This window comes from Strongylocentrotus purpuratus, unplaced genomic scaffold (genome assembly GCF_000002235.5).
Source record: "Strongylocentrotus purpuratus isolate Spur 01 unplaced genomic scaffold, Spur_5.0 spur5_scaffold_10, whole genome shotgun sequence".
NCBI classification, from domain to species: Eukaryota; Metazoa; Echinodermata; class Echinoidea; order Camarodonta; family Strongylocentrotidae; genus Strongylocentrotus; species Strongylocentrotus purpuratus.
The window spans coordinates 18,637,392-18,652,317 of NW_022145595.1; the positions used below are offsets into that span (position 1 = coordinate 18,637,392).

At 37.1% G+C, this 14,926-nt stretch overlaps 1 non-coding gene across 1 annotated transcript; it reads left to right on the forward strand.

Moving 5' to 3' along the window:
- Positions 1–10,873: 10,873 nt before the first annotated feature.
- TRNAG-GCC lies at positions 10,874–10,944 on the forward strand. Its single transcript has one exon. It is a non-coding gene; the product is annotated as a tRNA-Gly (tRNA).
- Positions 10,945–14,926: the final 3,982 nt, after the last annotated feature.

Genomic DNA, 14,926 nt, shown 5'->3' on the forward strand with positions numbered 1-14,926 from the left:
ATAAGGGATCTCCAAATGCCGCGCCGAAATCAGACACCCAAAAACGCGCCTCAGACAACTAATTAAGCTTCTTTTCATTAAAAAAACGCAAAGAAGCGTTAACTCTGGGCGAATCTGATACAGGGTTTTGGTACCTAATTACGAGGGGAAGAATGGGCAGTTAATGACATAAATGGTTTACCATACAGACACGCAGGCTTTTATATTGGGCCATATAGGTCGGCGAGATTCTTTATGAGGATATAAAGCTGAAACAATGGTAGACAACGCATCCGCGAGGTAAATGAACGATCATCGAGAAGGAAAAAAGCTAAGAAATAAAAGAAAGAGATATTTGAAAAATAAAAAGGGGAATATGGGATATGAATAATAAGTTCAAATTAGAAAAAAAGTTGGCTTTATTTTAGTATTCTTTGAATTCTGTCAAGTTTGCTAAGCTTAAAATTTGAATTTTGTTTAAATATAATTTAAACCAGATCCTCACTCTCCTCGGTCTTCCAAATGTTTTCGTCGTCAGAAGTTATTAATAATTGTCCATCTCTGATAATTCTATAATGTGAATAGGCCTACTTCGAATATGTATTGGGATGAATATATTTTATTACAAATGAACATTCATGGGGTGTGTTTGCTAACTGAAGTCGTTGATGTAAACAAAATAATAAGATTACCTAAAGATTCCGAATGTCGTTTACCCTGACATGGTGTGTCATTGTCCAAACAGTATCTGACTCGGTATGATTTTATTCAGGCACATCACAGGTGATATATGTAATGTTTGGGTTAATTTTTCTAATAAGTTCTTTCAAGAACAAAACGACATTGTTGGGGAAAATATGGTAAGCTATAGAGCATTAAGAAAAAAGAACATTTCTTATTTTCAATCTGTATCTAGAATACAAGTTCGGATACCAATGATAACTTAAATACAGAATTAAAAGAATTAATAGGAATTACAAATAATATTTTGTTTTATTATAACTTTCTTTAAATCGCATTTTGTGATAAAATATAAACAAATATTCAGAAATATAAAGTTGTAACGGATAAAGAGAGTGTAGAATTTTGTTTTTTCTTTTGTTATAACTTTGCCAATTCTTTTCGAAAAAGATGCAGATAAACATGATAAAAATACAGAGAAAAAACTGATTCTTCTTTCAGAATGTGTATTACATTTTTGGGGGCCAATTTAATCTTCAGAACTTTCATTCATTCATTTTCAGATCGGAAGGAGAGCAAATTGCCTGCGGGATCTCCACCATAGTAAACTAGAAGACAGACGCATAAGAACCCGCCATCGCACTCCAATAGCCCGAGAACAGATTGCATACTTTTTACACGCACCCTTGCAATTACCAGGCATCGACGGAAGAGCACCGCCCAACTCTCGGGTTTAACGATCGAGCCGATTCGATGCTTCTTACATGCAATGCGCTGCGGATCTGAAGCCGAATTTTGCGACAAGAACAACAACAACCGTGATTAAAGTTTTTTTTTCTCTCTCTCTCTCTCTCTCTCTCTCTCTCTCTTTCGATACAATAACATACTCCCCCGTCGCACGAAAGGAGCAAAAAGTACAGTTACCCCGAGTTCGCTCAGGCCTTTTTTCCGGCTCTTTTCACTGGAAAAGTTTGTAAAGAATGGGGACGAAAATAAGCACGCGAAGTTACAATTACAATAGTCACGGTACTTATCTGTCTGTCTGTTAAGAAACGGAGAAAGAGAGAGAGAGAGAAAGAGAGGGATAGCGAAAGAGAGAGAAAAAGAGAGAGTGAGAGAATATAGGGGGTAGCGGTGTGATTGTATCATATCATCAGCAACTGTAATTAAAAGGTGTCTCGTAATAAGAACGGAAGAAATAACAATTCCTGCATATTTTTGGCCGGGTAATTTTCCATCGCTATTCTTCTCTATCTCTCTCTCTCTCTCTCTCTCTCTCTCTCTCTCTCTATTCGTCAGATCCTCACGTTTTTATCTGTACCGAGCATAGATTGATTGCTGCCTCTGATTAAATCACTGAAACAATCGAGAATATGAAATGTCGAAAAAGATGCATAACTGAATATGATGCTTCGGTATTTGTGATTGGTCACACTGCAAACGAAGGCGTTGATTCAACTTTTGTCTACCCTTCACCTCACCCCTCCCTCTTTCTTTCTCGTTTCTACCTATATGTTATTCTCTTGCTTTCTCTCTCTCTCTCTCTCTCTCTCTCTCTCTCACACACACACACACACACACCCACTCTCTATTTCCCTTCCCCTCTCCTCCTTACTCTCCCTACCGTTTCAACATACATCCCCTGTCATTACTGTCTCGATTTTTCAGTGCAGTTCGTTAGGACTCAATTTGTAGCCCCCCCCCCCCCCCTCTCTCTCTCTCTCTCTCTCTCTCTCTCTCTCTCTCTCTCTCTCTCTCTCTCTCTCTCTCTCTCTCTCCCTCTCCCTTCTGTTCGAACGTATAACCCCCTGACATAATTGTCACGCTATGCCGGTGAGGTGGGACTCCATTAGTATTGCCATTTCGTTTACTTTTCTGTTCGGTTTCTGATTTAGGCAACGACTTGGAAACGCGCTGACAATTTATCAGAGAATTGATTTAATATCCTTCTCACAAGGTCATCGAACACATTCAGAAATGATTGGTTTTGGTTCTCAGAATGCAAAGTATAATAACAAAACACTTCTGAATGCCCTGGTTATTATAAAAACACGATTTTCTCTTCAAATTGTTTTTCTTCTTTCAATTAACACGCAAACATGACTGTGTGACATAACCATTTTAATTATGCAACATTATGTGGGCTAGACCGAGAGAAAATAAAAGGGGGATTCCTGGATTTATGCTACCGTTTTGATTATGCATGGGAGAAATATTTTTGTCCTGATTTGAATTGTGATACTCTCGCTGTGGGCAGGGATGTGGCTTTCATCAAACTTCGATTGTGCTGCTTATTATTAAAAGGAAATGCGTTTGACAAGAGTCGGAAATATCATAAGTCACGCCCCATTAATCCTTACTCATACTTGGTCACGGAGACAGAGTATACCATTTCCTATTCCATTCCAGTAACATGCGACTTGTTTTTCGTTTAAAGGATCCACGTTTCATAGAGTTATCAAAATCAGTCTTTATCGTTCATTATGTCTGTAGGCAAATATATAATTTTAGTACCCTCCCAAGTTTCTGAGCCCAGTAATCATGGTAATACTAAAAATTACAATTAATTGTATATCCTCAAAATTGATCACATTTCCTTTGAGTAATTGTTAATTTGCGGTGATTAGTAACTTGCGATTAATTTCATATTGCAGATTGGTGAAAAACACGGTAAAATACTTATTATTGCAGCTAGATGAGAGATTCAATAGATTTTTACGATTGATGGTAATTTTTCATGTTACAGGGCCTAGGTCAAATAGATGATATTCATCTCAAGAATCTGCTTTTTGAGCATAATTATAATCAGTGACGTTACAAAGAGTAATTTTAGGCACATTACAACAGAATAAAATATGCTCCACCGTATTATAAACGAGATTTCCAAGGCCTGTGTTTTGATGGATCAAACTAAACTACTCCTAGTTTGAACTTAAACTTCCTTATGGCGCCCTCATTGCCTCGTTCAGAAACAGAAACTGATGCAAAACCTTGAAAATGTGCATGACATAACAACAAAGGTATATAAATAACATTCTGATCAATAAAAAGCTCTGTGTCGGCTGACTGCTTGGCTACATCCCACCGACTCTCCTCGGCCTTGACCGGTAGCCATCGCAGGGGGTGATTATAGAGGGCCAACCAGCGGGAAAAACGGGCCTTTTCAACGCGAGATCCCACTTTAGTGATGCAAGGTTGCACCCCATCGATGGTGCGGTAAGGCAAACGCGGCGGTGCGCAGTGCACGCCTTCGCAAGTGTCACGTGGTATCTCCTGTACCAGAGTGGTATAACGCGGCGCCACGGCTCTGATGTGGGCAGTGCGTTGCGTGCTGTATATTGATAATGGATAATGATAAAGCGATAAAGCCCTTTAGTTGTGGTTGATGAAAAGATTAAACAAAAGGGACCAAATGATACTCAGTATTTATTCAATTTAAAAACGCAATATTGACTGAAACAATATTGATTTTTCTCACAAGGTCGCCCGCATATGTTTATGTTTTCTTTCTACCATGACGATTAAACATTTACTTTAACATTATTATCCTACAAAATGTTTCCGCTTACTAAATAACGGGGAAAATTTGAACCATTATTTCAAGTATTTGTGTTCTAATGATAAGTCTTGTCCATTCCTTTTAACGTTAAATGTGTTAATATGGTTTTCTCACAACAAAATGTGATATTCCTTTCATCTTCAACGCAGGAAGGTGGTAGAAAGGGAAACAGATAGATGCAAATCAAACCTAACAACTTTATAAACACTAAAGTTTCACAAACACCATCGTTATTGAAATGACAATATATCTACCAAAAGGTATCTTTAGTAATTAGATCGATGACATTGTTGTCAAAATATGTTGATTGACATATGAAATCAATTATAGAAACGGATGACACCTTCAGTTTGTGTCTAATCAATACTTCCATCGTTATAGAGCAAAAATAATCAGTGTTATAGATCGTTTACTTTACTATCCCTGCATTGAAAATCATTCTAATGAGACATTGGGATTGGTTACCGGGACGCACGCCATTATTGTGATTCACCTCGGTAAAGTTTTTGTTTTCATCAGGGCTGTATTTATAAGCATGTTAAACACTTTGCCACCTGATAAATCTGACTAAAAAATAATTATTGGTATGTTCTAACTTTCACTTTCCCAATTACAGAGAGACCTAATGTAGGAATATTGCAGTTTAAATTTTAAAAATGATATGGGTTAGTCTGTATGCATCATTATAAGTCAATTTCCTTATATTAAACCCTTTTTATACTTTTATTAAGAACAAAATAAATTGTTTACTTTCTTACTCTTACTCGAAGAGGACCAGAAAATCATGATACCGTTGTATTTAAATAAAACTGTCACGAGAAGAATATCACCTCTATAGAACTTAGGCATAATACCTATTAATGAAAAATCGAACACTTTAAATGCGAAGAAATTCATCTAATTCCTTCTTTTCTAATAACGATGGCACTTATATATGACGTTATTGCTAGCAGAGGCTACATCAAAAGCATTGGGTTTAATTTAGTGTGACTTAGCAGGCTTAAAATCAACGAAAATGTTTAGTTTGTTTATGTTTATGTTTATGTCGCTGAATAATGAATCATTATTCAGCGACATAATGTCATTATAAGCAACGTAGATATTGTCTCTCGTAATGGGTAATAAGTTGTTAGGTCAAGTGGTACATTAGTTTACGTACAACAGAATGCACAATTGACCAAGCTTACAATGAGGCGAGCAAGTGACGTCATACTTCTGAAGAATGCTCAACCAAGCCCTAAGACTAATATTTACGTCATCGTACGCGCGTGTGCGCCTAGACGGGTCTTTACTCATTATATTTGGATGTCGTCTGCTAGCTCAAAGCATGAAGTAATTATCACCTGTTTGAATCAAACAATTTAACGAATCGATGCTAACTGGCTGTGCACCGTCTTGTGCTGTTGCACAACGCTTCCCATGCATTCGATTGTGTTCATGCATCGCGAAGGGTATCAGCGAGCGAGCGAGCGAGCGCCGAGGTTACGCGCGGTAGTTTACGATAGTCCTTCCCTCTCATTATGTACACCACTGGTGATGCATTGGAATTCTCAATGGATTGGCAAAATATCTCGAGTTATTGCATGTTGGGAAAATCATGACGCAATACAAAATTACAGTAAATATAGTCCTTAGTATGGTGCCCTTTAAGTGGGGAATATTAATTTTTTTTTTGTCGATAAATGTTTAATGAAAGGAATTCCACGCCGGTAATCATGTTAAAACAAACAAAAAATAACATATCGTTTTTAAATGCTTTGATCAATGTCATTTGGGCCATATAATTCATATGAAGAATATTACTGGTTCTTCTGAAAGTAGGGCTGTAACACAATTTGCAGGGACGGAAACAACAACATTTAAATTACTCTTCACGGCGTCAACAAGTCACGATTACAACGCTGCGTGAGAATCACCAACAAAAGACTTGCACTTAGACCAAGGACGGGCTTTTGTCGTGGCGGGAAACATTAACAACGAAAATTGGTGTTGTTTGGTCGTCTGCTTATGTTAGGGGTCGTATTTTATACGTCGGTTTGGGTGAAAACTTTGATTGGAATCGTACCGCCCACGTATCCAGGCGAGAACGGAAACGAGAGTTCACGGTTGGGGAGGTCCGCTCCGATTGTATCTTGGACTTGGCCTTGGTTGGAAACAGATCGATACCAACCAGACAGAAGGGGGTGTGGAGGGGGTTCGAGATGGGGGTGGAGCCACACGCCAAGGGGATAGAGGGGTGGGGTCATCTACAAGCGGATGTGGTATGTAGTTAAGACGAAATGACTGTACTCTTGCAGGTGTTTTAATTCGTATTGATAACAAATATATTTTCCAATAATTGTAATTAAAATATTTACGTATTTATAGGTGTCTCGTATGTTCTAAATTTAAAATATAAATTACAAGTGACGGTGGCAGTTCCCGATAAAATAAATATAATGAATAATTTATTACGAGAGAAATAGAAATGAAGTAATCATTATCAAGTTCCTCAATCTGAATCTCCACGGTATAGGCCCTACATAATATATCACTTATACCATATAGTGTTGAAATTTCTTTTTCTCATGGCGTTAATTTTTAGAAGTTGTCTTTACTCAATAATTACTGTTAGTTGTAGTACTATCTATTGTACTCATGATTATTATTTTCATATCCTACAATTTCCTCTAGGCAATCAAGTTATTCAACTCTCACTCTCTTTCTTACAATATAATCTGAATTGAAGTTCTAGAGGAAGTTCTGATATAATTATTTTCAACCGTTTTGAGCAGTTTCTAATTGCTATCATCATTTACCAATAGTTACTAAATTATTGTTCAAAGAAAAAATTGATTACCATCAAACTATCACCACATGATACATAAAATTCGGCAATATTTTATTCAGTTCCTGACGATTTCAAATTAAATGTGGCTAATTTCATCTGAAAACTACTGGTAGCTACTATTTTGATTGATCAGACGAAAGATCCGTTAATGTTCTCGCGGCCCTGTTTCATGAAACATGTTATCAATAACAAGTACCAAAAATCTATGAGAAATCTGCTCATAGCCAATCAAAATATGTAAGGATTTCAGTAGCTTATAACAATTATGATATCTTGTTATTGATAACAAGTTTTGTAAAACCGGGCCCAGATATCTCCTGCCCCTTTTTAATTCGTAGATGCTTCAGAATCATCATCCCTTTTTTCATAACCTTTCAATTTTGTTTCTTTTTCATACGATACATTTTCTTACTTTTTGTTCGGGTTGTTTTCCTCACTTTTCAATTATATTTCATGGCTTTCAACCGCGAATGTTAAGCATCACGAAATGAAATATCGTGTAAATAATGACCGGTAAAAGATATATTGTCGTGCAAATCACGAAATTATAAGACGAATTATCGTGCATGTAATGAAGTTTATCGGAAATGAATTGCCTGACATAAAACAGCTGGTAGGTGCGTACATGTACGATACAATGCAAGCGTGAACAGATTTGATTCCACTTCAAAATCAATCACTACAACAATTTTCAATTTAATAATAATTCCCCCTCCCCCCCCCCCCCCCCCCCCCCCCTCAAATAAAAATGTGAAAACAATTGTGAAATCAAAATAAAGCAAATGTTTTGCTCCCTTTCCTGTCTTTTAAAACATAAGCCGGGCATTACACATAAGTATAAACAAAGCAAATTGAAATTAATAGATATGAATGAAAGATTATGGAAACTAATTATTTTAGCTGTCAGCTCGATAAAGATACAAATGCTTTGATGCAATCATGTAATGCGGGCGACAGCTTAAAAGGCAGAAGAGGAGGAGAAATAAAGAAATCGTGATTCGCCGAAATCGTGCAAAGTTTGACAAGGACTTGGAAAACACAGTTGTTGACTGAACGGGTAGTGGATATCAAGTCACTTCGCTTTCGTTTTCTCCTTTAATCAGACATCAATGACGATGAACTATCAAGTTCCCCTCGCGTCAAGGGAATATTATTCTTCAAATTTGTAAACGAAGCGAGAGAGAATACATCGTTAGTCTCTCGTTATCCAGCTGTTGAGACGTTTGGAGTCATAATAACCCGGTATAACCATGGTATACATGAACCCAGAGCGCCGCGGCGCACTAGCCCCTGATAGCGCTGCATCGTGGAGTGGTGCCGCGCACACCGGATGCGATCGGGGATGTTTACCCGTCCCCAGCCGGCCAGCGAGAGGGTCGGCTGATGGGGGATGAGCGCGGTGGTTGGGAAGGCTAATTATTGACACTCGAGAGTCAAGTGTGTATCGGATATCCGTGATTGTAGAATATAAATAATGCGTGATGGGCGGAGTGAAAGATTGAGAATGAAACGAAAGAGGGAGAGAGATATATATATATAGAGAGAGAGAGAGAGAGAGAGAGATAGAGAGAGAATGAGGGAGAGAGGAGATACGCAGTGACAAAGATCGACAGGGAGAAACAGAAGCAAAAAGTGACTTTAGAATAGAGTTAATGGGAGAGGGGAAGATTAGACAAATGCTATCAATAAAATATTCATATAAAAGGGGGAGAATGAGAGAGAGAGAGAGAGAGAGAGAGAGAGGGGGGAGTACAAACAGAAGGCGGATGAGAAACACATCAAATTACACAAGAATTTGTGTTTTTGGAATAAGCCAATCTCCTGGTAATTTTTAATTTTCTTCCTTTCTTTAATTACGAATCTTAAATTTATAAATGGCCAACCAAGACTTTCCAAACACAAAAACCAAGTTTCATCCCATGAACAAGCAAATCTTGGCAATCGAAAAAATGCATCAAACTTTTACACTTTAAAGCTTGACAAGATCAAGAGAGGGGAGAGAGAGAGAGAGAGAGAGAGAGGAGGGGGAATAGTAAATTAAATGAAAATAATAATGTTCATAATTAAAAGGGAAGAAAGGGAATTGAAAAGAGAATTAACGAGATAAAGCAGAGAGCTGATGAGAAAATGAGCGGGAGAATTAAACAGGAAAGGGTAGTCAGTGAAAACGGAGTAAGAGGGATTTTCAAATGGATAAATCCTGCAAATAATATACATAAACATAATGCATAGGCTACAGAAGGGTAATTGAACACGTTTTTGCCCTCTAAATGCAATTCTTAATTGGACGAAATTGTTTCAAATCCTATTTTTTTTATATATACCGATCTCCTATTTGTTTTTATTACTAATCTAAAATAATTGATAAATGGCGAATAAATACCCTTACTTCCCGATCACAAAAACAATATTTTTTCCTATTCACAAGTAACTCTGGGCAATCTAAGAATTGCATCAAACCTTTACACATTAAAGCTTGACAAGATCGATATAGACAGAGAAAAAGCAGGAGAGAATGAGAGAGAGAGAGAGAGAGAGAGAGGGGGGGAGGTAGACTGAAGAAGTCAATAGTGTAAGAATAATTATTTCAATTCTTCGCCTTTGTTGACGTTAAATCGAGCATGGCATTTTATTTCGTCCTGTCTGTGTTGTGCACAGAATGAGAAGGGTAATATTATTTTGCGGTTATTCCTACTGAACATTGCCGTAATGACTTTACACTTGCCGGAGTTTTTAACCAACTGGAAAATAGGAAATCGGATTTCAATGGGACAGAGGTGAAAGGTCAAAGGTCAAGGGGCATGAATTGTCCGTGAACATGATCCTATTTGCGGAGGTTGGGCATGACTATTCAAAAAGGAACCCGCTTCGGTATTAAACGCTAATTTTTACAATTTGCAAATGTATCATTACCTCTCTTACATGCATTCGTAGAAGGTAATGGTACTTTTGTACGAACATATTGATATCATAATATATTATAAGCAAACAAAACGTGAGAAAGGAGTATATATTTTTAGATGTTTGGCAATCACTATAAAATACCACAAGTCAGCTAAAGTAATTAATGATACGTCCAATAGCTATATTATGATATTTTGTACGTAAATCAAAATAAAATTTCTTTAAATTAAATTATTTTGTACGCATCCGTCTTCTTTCAACGAAAATAATTAAAGCTCCATATTTTATTGAATCATATTTTTTTTCAAGTCTCAAGCTTTTTTAAAGGTGTCTTTTCATGTATTAGTTTGCCAATCTATGTAGGACTGTTATATGTTTTTACTTCGTCAAGAGCAGAAGAATGATGGATATGAAAAATATTAACTTCTTTAAAAAAAGAAATCAACATGAAAAAATAAGACGGAGAAGAAGAAAATGAAAAGTAAAGGACCAGAACAAATATGCCTCTGAAGTGATTGAATCACGATTTAAAAAATACAATTAAATTGAACCTATATTGGACGTGGAGATTGGAAAAGAGGTCGTTATTGGAATAAATAGTACGGGGAAAACCAGTCGATACAAAAAGTAGGTAAATGAAAATATATCGAGATGGGGGTCGCCCAGGGACGCATAATAGTGAGACGAAGCAAATCATAAATGGCGCCAAAATATTAAAAGCAGAAATTATGTCGCCTGCCACCAGTAAAGATACGCAGCTCATTAATTTGCTGCATATGAATAATCTATTTCTCAATTAATTTTCTTGTTACTTTGAAATTGATATTCAATATTTGTTTATTTTCATTGTTTTAATCTTTTAAAATCTAATCTAAATATGGCGGTAATCAATTAACATCTATTCTTACATAACACGTGAAGCATCGGTGGTTCAGTGGTAGAATTCTCGCCTGCCACGCGGGTGACCCGGGTTCGATTCCCGGCCGATGCAAGTTTTTTGTGCGCCTTTGAATGTTTGGAAAAGATAAATGGTGCAATACTCGTGCTCTGGGTCATCATAGTCCATTTTCAAGGTACTGTTGAAGACTGCATGTTTGATTATCATAGAAAGTACCAAAAAGAAATTGTTTTTTGTTTTTCTCTTCTATAATTTCTTAATCCTTAAGTGTTGCAGTTTAATTTTCACTGCATTTTTGTGGTCATGTACATTTGATCATTCCAAAGAGTTACTAACTAAAATTTTGGCATATTTTATAGCATAGAAAGGCTAACCATACAGAATAGCCGGGTTATCAGAAAAGTCAATATCTCAAGCTATTTTTGTAAAAACTTTGGTTTAGTTGTCTTTTGTTTTTCTTTCTTCTTCCCTAAGGCCTATATTTCTATGTTCATTAAAAGGTCACACTCTTTAATTTCTCTCAGCGGATATCTCCTTTTTACTAAGATCTAATTCATATGCATTACATTAATTTTCTGTCTGATGTTACTTCTAAATCATCATCACAATCACATTTCCCTGTAAGCCTAATTAATGATATTGATTGAATTATGGTCGACAAATCGAAAACACATATTATAATCGAAATTGGAGACAATTTTATAAAAATTCCAAAAAATAAATGCTTTGGTACACATCCTAATCCGAGCAACCCGGTTCGCTATTCTAAAATGTTGTTTGAGAATATTGTACTTTAATATGAGGTGAATGCTCTCATTTTTGGTGCGAAAAAAGAAGAGTACAAAGCTTCCATGGAAATTATTGATTAGTGAGTGACACTAGGCTAATCACCTTTTGAAAAGGAGTCTAAAGTAATGAGCAAAATATGGCGCAGACAGAAAGAATGGGGCTTTGTGGAGAGAAAAGCAATTAGCTGAAATGAAATAGTAAAGCGTCCTCCATCAGTATAATTACACACAGCAACCAAAAAGGCAAAAGTACAACAACAAAATAGCGAGACATTGGGAAATTGGTGGAATTGTTTACGCTGAGCTCCACAAAGCTACCATACACGCACAATAGCTGTGTTGATGATGATACCTCACGAAGACTACTAATAGTATCTCATGAATGGGGAAGTAGGAAGAGAAGGGAGGTAATGATGAGAAAGGAATACTTTTTATTTCATTGGTACAGGCACATTTTCAAGTAATCAAATCGAAAGTGTGACGTTTTCGCTATTGGAACTATTGGATCTGCTAGAAAGTATTTTCTCACTGCGATTAATTGCGAATCAGCCTTTAAAGTAAGGTCACCTAAAAGACAAAGGGCATTGTGCGAATATTTTCTTTTCCAAGGTTTTTCATTTCTTCGAGAGATGTACTGTCATAGAGATTAAAGGCGCGTAGATTCTATTTGCACATCACACTTTGGCAAGGATAGAAATCAAATATATACTTTTGAGAGGTTGCATGATTATATCAGATGCCAAAGAGAAAGAGACTGGTGCATATAGGCAGAGACTGTAAAATATCTTAAGAGAAGTGGGGAAAAAGAGAGATGGATATAGAGAGAGAAGGGAAGAAGGTGGAAGAAAGAGAGAAGAGAAGAGAGTGGAAAGACTACCTCAAGAGATTGGAAGGCGAGATGAGGAGCAAAATAGTGAGAGAAAGAGCGAGAGGGAGAGAGAGAAAGAAAAAAAGAGACAGTGTCAGAGAGAGAGAGAGAAGGGAGAGAAAGAGAGTGTGAGAGATGGAAATACAGAGAGAGAGAGACAGAGAGAGAGAGAGAGACAGAGAGAGAGAGAGACAGAGAGAGGGGGAGATGGAGAGAGCGAGAGATTTCTGGTTGGAGAGTAAAAGAAAGAGATCTTACAACTATGAGTAACAACTTATAAACAATCTTCCAATAATTATGTTAAAGTTAAAGAAATTGAAATATATAGAGGAACATAACTTTAAGAAAGGGGGGAAAGGGACATAACTAAGAGACCCCATATATTCCCCTGAACAGACAGACAGACAAATGGACAGATCATTACAGACAGAACAAGAGACAGTCAGAGACAAATAAACTTGCGCATACAATAAATTAATCAAAGATGGAAGAGGGACAGAGTGAAAAAATGATTAAAGGGAAGAATGGAAGGGGAGGGGAGTAAAAGAACCACAAAATACAACTTCTTCACTGGCATAATAGGCGACTGAGGGGTTGCATCCATGTTAATGGTTATATGACTTGACTGGGATTGCCGAGGTGGCAGGCGTTGTTTGACAATCAAACACCACTGACAAGATAGCGAGCCATCTCGTGGAAGATACCTCATCGAACTTCCCGGGTAAATAGACTGTGGAGAGATGAGCAGAAAGTAATTACTTAAGGGGGAGATGAGTCCACTATCGCTCATTATATGGCCATGGCTAACATTAATCATATCGAGAGGTATCAGCGCCAATCGTCGTGGTTCTTTAGAGGCCATTGAAGCTTGGATGAATAGAGATCGCACTATATCCCACTGCTGCCATCCCTCCCCCACGCACGCACACACAAGCACGCACGCACGCACACAAAAATTAACTAAAATATCACCACATTGCATCAAAACCGACAGTTACATCTATGCTTTTAGAGAATTACATCTAAAATGATTTCTGCCCCTCTATTAAGTCTGCCAATATATCCCATATGCTGAATTAAGTACAGAATCGTAAGAGATTGATGCCTTAGTTGTTAACAGCATGATGGATGGATGGATGGGTGTCAATACGGAGGGAGAACTAATACTCACCGTGCTCTATACAATTACAACATTACTCATAACACAGCTATTCTTCTAGTTATATCAGTCTGTCTGATTAAGTATCAGAAGTAGGGCCAGGGTAGCCACATCGGTATAAATAGTGCACTTCCTTCGGGCCCTGCAATTGGTATCACCCTCAACAGGGCTATGCAGGTACCCAATTGATATACCTGGGTTGAGACGGACAACATACAGGTATGAGCAAAACTCCTTTTTCCAAGGATGCATGCATCGCCCAAGGATCGAACCCAGAGTGACGAATGTTCACCAATATACAACGATGCTCTCGAATATATTTTCATTGATGCATTTCATCATTCAATCTTTTTTGTTCTTATCACGAAAATCATATTTAGAGTCATTTATTTTGATCGAACTAAGTATAAGGGACTTTATATTAACGAACCAGCAAGAAACGTAAAGTTTCTCAAAATTGGTGAAAAGTTCAGATGGGAAGAATATGAGACTGATAACTAATTATGAAGAGGGACTACAGAGATTAGAGTACAAGGGAGAAAGGCGTACAGACGAGTGCTGTTGTTGAAAAGGCCAACATGAATAAAAACATGGGAAATTATTAATCGTCCACAAAGAATAATGAATCTGCACGTATGGTGAATATATAACAAATGCATGTTTAGCAGGTACGTAAGGTCATTAGCATATTTATCAATTCATTTTTGTTTTAAAGGTGATTAATCCTCAAATAAAAGTGAATGATTATCAAATAAAAATCATAAATCACCCATTACTAAATCACTCGTGAATCTATTAATGGTCTTTCAGGGAAGTAGCACTCAATCGACCCAAGAAAGTGTTTTCTTTCCGGGTCACGGTTCGCCGCACCTCCAGGTCCTGGTAAGCCGAGAAAATATGAGCGTACCCATTGCCATTAAAGTTTAGAAAGAGCATGTGAAGCATACATAAGTAGCATATGACTGTACTGTAATTTCTTTGAATGCGCAAAATTGTACGACTGGAGAAACACTGTGAAGCCTTGCTGGTGCAAACATTACAATTGAGATAGAGCGTGCAGAGTGTTAACAGTGCGAACATTCTTGTACTTTGATCAATATTTAACGCGGTTTTTACGACTTATTGTAATGTGTTACTTTGATTTATAAAATGATGCACAGGCTTTGCCCGCTTAGGAAATTAAAAGCGAAATGAACTACATTCTTCATCGGGTTTCCATTTTGGAATACCTGAATTTCAAATTCCTACACATATTTTTAT